The sequence below is a fragment of the Dromiciops gliroides genome, chromosome 5 (assembly GCF_019393635.1).
Source record: "Dromiciops gliroides isolate mDroGli1 chromosome 5, mDroGli1.pri, whole genome shotgun sequence".
NCBI lineage: Eukaryota > Metazoa > Chordata > Mammalia > Microbiotheria > Microbiotheriidae > Dromiciops > Dromiciops gliroides.
Window position 1 is genome coordinate 107,198,053 of NC_057865.1, and position 10,547 is coordinate 107,208,599.

Here is a 10,547-nt window from a genome sequence, read left to right on the forward strand (position 1 = left end):
AGAGGAGTGCCTGTGTCTTTTTCAAACCTAGTTCTAATACACAGATTCAATCAAAGAATGTTTTTACTTGACAAAGGCAATTCCTTTTCAATGGACCCCTTACATCAAGAATCCAAAACAAAATGGAAAAGATTTATCAACTAATGCAGAAGAAGGCAGTGAAGTAAGTAGGACAAGGAAAACAATATGCCCAATGACTACAACAATGCATACTCTGTAGAGAAGGGAAGAGGTGCATATTCAGAAATGAATATAATATAAAAAACAAAAAGTAACAATAAAACTTAAAAAAAATTTACTTGATCTTGGCCATCCAATGCCCCCCCCCTTCATAGTGTCAGGAAAATTCTCATGACTTAGAGGAATGAAGCCTCTTGGGAGGGGTATACTCATCACTAAGGTCCAATGACTGTGGGTCAAAGAAAGGAGGCCAAACTGAAAGCAAAGAAATGTATTGGCCCACCAAGGAATATTGCTCTTGATGAATAACAGATTCAACTTCCTAAAGTACAAATTTGGTGGGTTTTTTTTACAACCTTTTAGGACCTGTTAATATACACTCTCAATCATTCTTCAGCAACTTTGGATGGATAAGTAAAGTATTTCATTGGGGGAAGAGGTAGAGAAAGAGAGGGGCATCATTCCAGACTACTTGGAATGCAAATAGCAGGATTTATTATAGCACTCCCTATCCAAGAACAAGAGAAAAGGGGGAAGGATCAAGTACTTGGGTTTTGGGGGGTTAAGTGACTTGCCCAGGGTCACACAGCTAGTGTCAAGTGTCTAAGACTGGACTTGAACTCAGGTCCTCCTGAATCCAAGGCCAGTGCTTTATTCACTGCGCCACCTAGCTGCCCCTGGATCAAGTACTTTTAACAATTGTTAAATTTATTTTAGGCAAAACTGCTGGATCTCTTATCCAAGAACAAGTAGTTGTTACAACAGTATTTGAGACCATTCACTTTACTGTGTCTATTCTCTTTACTTTCTACTATTAGGCCTCCAGCTGGTTGATTTCTACATTGTTATTCTATCAGAGATGCCACAAAATGATTGTGGTTCCTATTTTTCCCCTACAAGTGTCAAACTCTAAGAAAAAGCCATCTATGCAAGTTTATACTAGTTTCCTCAATTTCCTTAGCTGTTACTCACTTCTCAACCACATGCAAACTGAAACTGCTCTCTCTCCTACCTAACTAGGACCTAAATTTAATAGCCTTTTCCCAGTCTCTAACCCTTCTTGGCCTTCCTTTTCTGTGGTTTTTGACACTAATTCATCTTTTACTCTTCTATTTCCCTCACCTTTTCATGCTCCATCACCCCATTCATATGTAAGTGCTATCAGTTCTCATCTCACAACATCTCTCACATCTTCATCCATCCCCCTTAGCTCCACTGATGGCCACTGTCCTATTTTGGGCTCTCATAGTGTGAGAGATGATTAATTGGACCCCTATTTTATTACAATCAATATTAATCAGTTTGATATGATTCCATAAGGGTAGTGTTTATAAGTTCTGCATATTAGGCCCTAGAGCTGTGAATTACAGATTGTAAATTCACTTGCTTAATCATAGGAACCTAACTAGAGGATCTCCACCCTTATTTTTGCCTTGTTATGGTGACCAAGGCCAGGGTAGAGAAAATGGCTCAGATATTTATGCTGCCCCTCCATTCCTCCTCATCCATCTATTGCCCAACATGGGGAGATGACCATGAGCACTTGGCCAAAGAGTGATCCTGGTTGCCAGCCTATGACCTGCCTTTCTACAGGCCCATTGGCCCATGTAGGGGTGGCAGGGATAGAATGTCCCAGCCCTGTGTAGTCCAGGCTTTTAGGAGTTGGTGGTTGTCTAAGACCACATACTGATTAAATGGAGATAAGAGGAGGGGGGCCAGAGTACAGAGAAGCTAAGTGTATCCTTACTGTATTTGAACACAGTAAACCTCCTTTGTTCAATGACTCATGAGTATTTCATTTCATCCCAGTGTTGAAGCTAATTTGCCCAGAGTCACAAAGCTAGTAAGAAGGTACTGGTTTCAATGCCTACCTCCAATATTTGGTGTAGCCTTGGCAGGTTGGGACAAGAGAAATGGACCCCTTGGTTCACATCATGGTTAAGTTGGGGGGAAAGTCTTACAAATACCAAAAAAAAAAAAAAGTCATCTTATCAGACGGTAGGATATTGCCTGGCTTCCTGTTGCCAGGACCCTTGATCTTATATGGGGAATTCTCTTTGTGGGACCAATTGCAGGCTCCAGCTCACACAGATGGATTAGCTTGATGGATGTTGGAGCAGACTTCCCAGGCAGGTAATGAGAGTAGCAAAGCCAGCATTCTTTGAATGTTGTTGACTGACTGTACTGTGGATTGCCAGCATAGTCAGACTGAAAGTAAAACCGCTCAACTTTTGGGGACTGTGCAATGAAAGCAGAGGGACAGCTAATGGAGCTGGTAGCTGTGCAGGTGATTAGATCTCTCAATGCAGGTGGGAACTGAGGGGGCCCTAGTCAAGAACCCACCCTACTGTGGTCTCTGACACAGAGGTCCAATTCTTACGGGGATATGAATAAGGAGACTGGAGGAGAACAGACTTGGGATGGAGACTAGGGAACTTCTACCAGTTAGGAAAGTCCCAGGCTTTATCCTATTACTGCTCCCAAGAGGAGGGCTTTGATGAGTTCCTTCCCTGAAGAAGCAGGCTGATGCCCTTTACCAAAGAGCTGAGGTGGTTGGTTGCAGAAGTTCAAACAGAAGCTGGAGTCTCTAAAGCATTGGATCATGAAAGCATGGCCTAATGTAGCCAGTGTTGAAAAGCTCTCTGCTTGGACCAGCTAGGTGGAACATTGGCCCTGGAGTCAGTAGGACCTGAGTTCAAATCTAGCCTTGCATACTTACTAGCTGTGTGACCCTGGGCAAGTTATTTAACCCTAATTGCCTCAGAAAGAAAAGCTCTATGCTTTGGATTTCAATAGCCTGGTGGAAATCCCAGAAGACCCTTTATAGGGCCAACAAAGTTTGTTAGAACTTACAGAGGGAATATACTGTTGGTCCCTTTTGGGGTGACTAAAATGGAGAGTTCTCTGTTTTCAGTCATTGGTCAGTTGTATCTGACCCTATTTGGGATTCTCTTGGCAAAGATATTGGAGTGGCTTGCCTTTTCCTTCTCCAGCTCATTTTATAGATGAGGATACTGAGGCAAACTGGGTTAAGTGACTTGCCCAGAGTCACAAAGCTAGTAAGTGTCTGAGACTTTATCTACTGCACCACCTAGCTGGCCAGAGTTCTCTGTACCTGGCCTTATAAAAAATGAATTCCCCTTGCAGCCAGCTGGAAGATGGGGATCTGAAGTTCCTAAGGGAAATAGATTAGGTAGATTGTAATTATGCTTTCCCACCAATGTTGCCACATCCAATGTCTAGGTTGTCTCAGAGACCATTAAATCCTGCTTTCTGGGTAGAACACCCCCCACCTACATACTCCTCTCAGACCATGAAGATTGCTGACAGCATTGTCTTCTCCAGTCATCCTGAGAGGAATGTATTGGGAAATAAAAGGCCACATTTGGAATAGCACAAATCAAACAGAGCAAAATGTATTATAAAGCAGTATGAGGTGAAGGTTTCACATGGAAACAATGTATCTAAGAGTCCCTTTCCCTGATCTTGATTGCTGTTGGAGTCGTCAGTAACACCTGGAATGAGCCTTCCCAAGCCAGTTGTATCCTGTTGGTCCATTGGAAATTCTTGATGTAGACCTTATCTACAAGATCAGAATCTTGGTGAGAAAAGCCCAATGGTCCAGTCTGTACTTCTGGTCCAGTGTTGCAAAGTTCTTGCAGCCTGGTTTGTAGCTCCTGTATATAAGAAGCAACAGGGGTATCACCTCCTAATGCAGATGTGTGTGCTGTGGGGAAAGGTCTTATTTGGATTGGGGGATAGTGGTGGTGGTGCTCAAAATGCATTTCAAAAGGATATCTGTATCTATGTATATATCTATATCCCCCTTGTCACACACACACACACACACACACACACAATCACATCATTTTCTCCCTGGTCTGCTCCACAGATAGAATGAAGTCAGAGGAAGAACATCAGGCCACATTAGGGTTTGAGCACACAACTTGCCAATCTTAGTTTTAAGCTCCTTGTTTTTACACTCAACCTGACATGAACTGTGGTTGTGGTGAGGTGTGTGGAAATTTCAGGACCTCCCCTGGCAAGAATAAATCTGGGGGGCAGCTAGGTGGTGCAGTGGATAAAGCACTAGCCTTGAATTCAGGAGGACCTGAGTTCAAATCCAGCCTCTGACACTTAACACTTACTAGCTGTGTGACCCTGGGCAAGTCACTTAACCCCCATTGCTCTGAAAAAAAAAAGAGTAAATCTGGGATAGGATGGAAACAGTAGAATGGGTGCCCTATCAGAATCAGTGGAGGCCAGGGGGCCAAAGTGGGGAACAATCTCTTTCAGGAGAACCTTTGTGACAAATCCAGCTGTGGCTTGAGCCAGGAAAGGCCTCTGTCCATTGAGTGAATTGGTCAAAAAGAACTAGGCAGACTTTAAAGTAGCCATATTTAGGCATCTATTTAGGCATGCCAATGAAATTAATCTACAAATGTTCAAAAGGCACATAAGCTGGGGGCACTCAGCATAGACAGTGGCAGGGAAGGCATGCTCATTAGATGTGTAGCAAGTGGGAAAGGAGGCACACAAATGGGCAGTTACCAGGGTAGCGGCAACCCAAAAACTCCTGACAGAGTCCACAATCCCTTATTATAGCAAAAAGGCCCCTTTTATGAACAGAAAGGGGCAGGGAGGTGGCACAGTAGATAGAATGCTAGGCCTGGAGACAGGAATATTCATCTTCCTGAGTTCAAATATGGTCTCAGACACTTACTAGCTGTGTGACCCTAGGCAAGTCACTTAGCCCTATTTACCTCAGTTTCCTCATCTGAAAAATGAACTAAAAAAGAAAATGGCAAACCACTCTAAGATCTTTACCAAGAAAACTCCAAACAGGGTCATAGAGTAGGGCTGAAACAACTGAACAAGAACAAGATGAACAGACAGACCTACCTAGTGATAGAAGCTCTGAGGGAGGAGCCGTTTGCCTTCTGCAATCACTCGGACCCCAGCAATCTCTTTATCCAGAAAATGTTACTTCCATTTTGTGGTTTTAGAGTCATCATAAACAGGGGAGGTCATCTTCATCAGAAGGGGAAAGAGGAAAAACATTCACAGGTCCTTCTAGGACAGCAGATTTTGCAGAGTGATCAGCAGGACTCTTCTCCCCTGAAACAGGATGAGTTCTGTTGGTGTAGGGGGGACAGGGGACAATGGCTAGGGCATTAGGAAGCTGCAAGGTAGGTAAGAGATCTTTAGTGAATTCTGCATTTGTAATGACCTTACATGCAGAGGTCAAGAATGCTCTTTGTAGCCAAAGCATTCCAACCCTATGCTAGACCCCAAATGCATGCCTCCGGTCGGTATAGATTGTGATACTTTTTCTGTTGTCATGGTGACGTGCCTGGCTAATGGCAACAAGCTCAGCAGCTCAGGCACTGAGGTTATGTTGTGGGGACTTTCAAACTGGATGGGGGGGGGGTAGCTCACCCAAAGAACTGGGGGCTCATCATGAATCTTGTAAAATAAAAAGATTTATTAGGAGAGAGGAATATATGATCAGGAGACAGAATCACTATGGAAAACTGTCCCACCTGAGTGAGAGAAGACCTGATCTTTTGTATGTTTATAAAACAAAGGGGAGGAAATTACAAAGCAAGAGGAAATGCAAAAACCAGGAAGGTCAAGATAACTAGGAGGAGATTTTTGAATAATGGGGTATCAGTAGGATATGCAGCATCCATCCATATCCTGCATATCATCTTGCAGACCTTGGTATTGCTTATCAGCATACCAGGCTCCTACTCAGCAAGACCCCCTCCCAAAATGGGAGGAAGAGCTGTTTTTCCCTTGGGAAAGTTTAAGGGTTCATTGGGAGTTGGGATCTTTAGGCTTCTTGGGGTCCCACTACATTCCTACCGAAGTTAGAGGGCAGATAGGTCACCCAAATGGTTTCACGGTCAGAGATCACAGCAGTACCAGTGTAACGAAGACCATCACTCAAAAAAGAATACCCATCAGTATATAAAACATAATCAGGGAGTGCCAGAGAGATCATGGTGGGGTTTTTCAGCCCCACAATGTATAGTCATGCAGTGGCTCCCCTGAGACTGGCAAATCTTGGAGCAATATGGTGGGATTGAGAATGGTATATCTCTTGAAAGTGACGTTCTCCTTGCTTATCAAGGTCATGCCATAATTGACAAGTCTCTGGTCAGAAAAGGCCTGAGTTCAATAACAAAGAAAGAAGGGCTCCACTGAGACACTGCACCATCAAGGGAGCACCCAGAACCAGATCACAAGCCTTCTCCACCAAAAAGGCATTGGCAGCCACAGACTATAGGCAGGGCAGAGCACCAGCAGCCACAGCATCAAGCTAAGTAGAATAATAAGCCACTGTACATAAATGAAGCGGGACAAATATTTGGGTCAGGATACTGGCAGCACCCCCCCCCCATTCATGTACAAAGAGAATGAAGCACTTACTGTAATATTGGAGTCCCAGAGGCCAAGAACAAGACCTTCTTGAGATCAGCAAGGGAGGAAAGATCTTGCCAGTCAAACCGCAAAGGTTCTGGAATGGTCTTTAGTCAGAGAAATTAGGGATTCAGTGATCTCACCAAAGGATGGGATGCACTGTTAATATCCAGCTGCTCTGAGGATGGCATGTCTTTTGTTGGTAGAAACAGACGTCTTGGTTAAGGCCTACACTAGTTTCAGTAAAACAGAGAGGACACCAGCAGATAAAATGAACCCAAGGTACTCTACCAGTGGGAGGAACCACTGAACTTTTGGTTTAGAGACTGTGTGGCCTCTTTGAGGGAGTTGAAGCAGAAGATAACAGCCATTTTCTTGACAAATTTCAACACTAGCTGCCTCTAGTAGGAGATCACCATCATATTAGATTAAAGACAAACCCCTGAAAGCGATGGAAGCTAAATCTTGCTTGTAGGATTTGAGAAACCAGGATAGGGTCTTCTACATAGCCCTGAGGTAAATAAGTCCATGTCCATTGTATGTTTTTCTTTTTCTTTTTCTTTTTTTTTAGTGAGGCAATTGAGGTTAAGTGACTTGCCCAGGGTCACACAGCTAGTAAGTGTTAAGTGTCTGAGGCTGGATTTGAACTCAGGTCCTTCTGAATCCAGGGCCAGTGCTCTATCTACTGCGCCACCTAGCTGCCCCTTTGTATGTTTTTCAAGGTGAAGACAAACAGGCACTAGGTGAATGGGAATGTTAAAACAATAATAATTAATGATGATGATGATGATGAGCAAAGATCTATCAGAGTAAAACAGGTAGCCTCACAGGGAATTGAGAAAATGATGGTAACAGGGTTAGGAACTACTGGGTGTCTGGGTATGACATAAACATTAACAGCATGTAAATTTTGTTGTTTTTTTTTTTTCAGTGCAATGAGGGTAAAGTGACTTGCCCAGGGTCACACAGCTAGTTGTCAAGTGTCTGAGGCTGGATTTGAACGCAGGTCCTCCTAAATCCAGGGCCGGTGCTTTATCCACTGCACCATCTAGCTGCCCCTCAGCATGTAAATTTTGTACAAAGTGATAAACAAGGGGCAGCTAGGTGGCGCAGTGGATAGAACACTGGCCCTGGATTCAGGAGGACCTGCGTTCAAATCCAGCCTCAGACACTTGACACTTACTAGCTGTGTGACCCTGGGCAAGTCACTTAACCCTCGTTGCCCCCCCCCCAAACAAAAACAAAAACAAAAACAAAACAAAGTGATAAACAAGTTTAGCATCAGGACCTGGCTTGGGTTTCTTAACAGAGAGGATAGGAGTGTAACAGTAGGTCAATACATGGAACAATAATACCTTGAACCCTCATGGAGTCAATAATGGGTGTAATACCTTCAATGGCCTTCTGGGACAAAGAATATTGAGGAATTGATGGTGGGGGACCTCCTTTTCTTGATGACAATGGGGACAGAAGATTTTAGCAATCCTACATCTGAGGATGAAGTCACCCATAGAAAATCAGATATGTCAGATGTGTGGAAATTTATTTTGATTTGGGGACCCTACCTCTGGGCTGAGATTGTTAAGCCTTAGGCCCTCAGGGTCAGCTGAGCCAGAAACCCCCATGGGCTGTGCAAGACGCTGGGTCAGACATCTGCGGGGAATAAGCCCCCAGCTCCCTCCGACCTGAGCGGAGGTATCTGAGAGATGCTGGGCTCTGGCGGGGCTTGTGCTGGGGCCTGTGCTGGGGCCTGTGCTGGTGCGCGTGAGGCTCGAGCACAGTGCCGCCCCCCCACCAGCTGCAGCCCTGGCTAGCGGATTAGCTTGGTCTGTGGGGGTGCAGGAAGCCCCGAGATTTGAGTGGAGAGAACAAAAGATATATATAGACCTGGGAGTTAGACAGGCGGGGGTTCAGATGGACGAGAGAGGACGATTGGGTTCGGACAGATGAGAGAGGCTGAGAAGGGGGGGTGGACGAGAGAGGCTGAGAAGAGGTTCGGACAGACAAGAAGAGCTCAAGAGGCAGCTGAGGAGACGGCAAAGATTGGAGACTCGAGATGGGTCTACAAGGATGCAGGAGAAGAGAAGGACTAGGAGCAGAGAAAGGAGAGGCCGAAGGGCAGACTGATGGAGCAGACAGACAGAAGGTTGGTGAGAGAGAAACGCAGGGGTTCAGCAGTGGCAGTAAGGAGAGGAAAGTTAGAAGCAGGGGGATTTACAAAGTGAAAGGGGCTCAGAGTTAGAATAAAGGGCCTGAGTACCCTGAGGCGAAAGGTGGCTAAGGCCCTTATTGTATTAAAAAAGTTCGAAGCACAGCAGGTTGGAAAGAGAGGCAGTGGAAAGAGACCGCAGGAAAGCAATCAGGTTGTACATTTTATTTCCCTGTATTCTTTTTTTTTTTTTTAATGTATGAGGTATTTTATTTTTTCCGTTACATGTAAAGATAGTTCTCAACTTTTGTTTATACATGCTTTACAATTTCAGATTTTTCTCCCTCCCTGTATTCTTAATTTTAAATAGTATCTCATAAATAAACTCTGCTTTGATTATTTAGTTAAGAGGCTTCTTAATTCTTTGCTTATCAATTTGGGAGTAGAGCAGTGTGGTGGAACTTTATAAATGGCCCACATTAAATTAATAGCAGTCAGATAGCCAGTTAGTCAAAAGTCCCCAGATTAGTCCTCCACTCAGAAAGATTAGTCCAGCAGTAAGATCAGTCCCCCCAAAATCAGACAAATCAGTAAAAATATTTTTACAGATGGAATCTCTGGACTATTGTCAGGAGTCTCTTGAGCATTCTAAACCATTACAGGAAGAAAGAGAGGGAGTTGCAAAATTGGAGATCCATTGGGGGAACAAGAAATAGTGATCCTAAGTTTACAAAGAAGATCTTTCCCAAAAAGACTTATAGGGGATTTGGGCATGAGGAGGAAGAAGTGTTCAACTGAAAGGGGACCAATGGATACCATGCAATGAAACAATTCTGGAACATTCTGAGATTTTCCTCAGACCCCTACAAAATTCAGAAACTCAATAGAGGTACAGTTAAAGTCTAATTTACTAAATAAATCTGAATTAGAAGCTCCAGTATCTAGTAAGCAATTATACAGGGTATTGCCAACTTTTAGGGTGACATGAGGTTCACCAGTGTGGGGAGAGGCATGAATCAGGATATCTGGGGTAAGGACATCAGGATCAGGGAAAACAAAACAACACTCTCCAAAATACTACACTTTCATGAAGAAGAATTCCCCTTGGCATTTCTAGGCCCACCATTATTTTTACTCCTAAGGTCCCATTTTTTCTTTCTATATTATCAGGCAATATGGTCCTTCTTGTGGTAGTGTAAGGGGCTAAAATCCTAGCTAGTCTGTCCAAAATATCTAATGAGTGGTCGCCAATAAATTATAAGCTTTAGCAAGAGTTAGACTTTTAAGCATTTATTAAGGAGAATAAGAATTTGGTGAAGAGAGAGAGAAAGATTGAGATCAGATCCCTTATAGCATGGAAATCCTAGCCTTCCTAATCACCCATGTGAAGTCCTGCCACCAAGCTGATGTCTCAAACCCAAGAGGAAGAAGCCCTCCACCAGCATCTGCTTCCTACTTCGTGTACTCCTCCCAGAAATGGGAGGCTCTTCAAGTTGATTGGCTGGTAGCTTTGCTAGATAGTACCCATGAGCAAACATCACTTCCTGATGCCAAGGAACTGACCACATAGCTTGCCCTCAGACGCCTTCTCCTCATGGCAGAGCTTTCCTACAATAACTCTCCAGCAGGTGGCATCACTCCAATCGTTATAGTAGTAAAAACATGCGTGTGACTTGCAAGTTCCTGAGCCAGCCTGTGCAGGGTCAAGGATGGTGGTTTGGCCCTTGGACTTAGAGTTCTCTTTCTCCTTATCTCTTACTTCATAAATGTATTAGTCAATGCACTTAGGCTC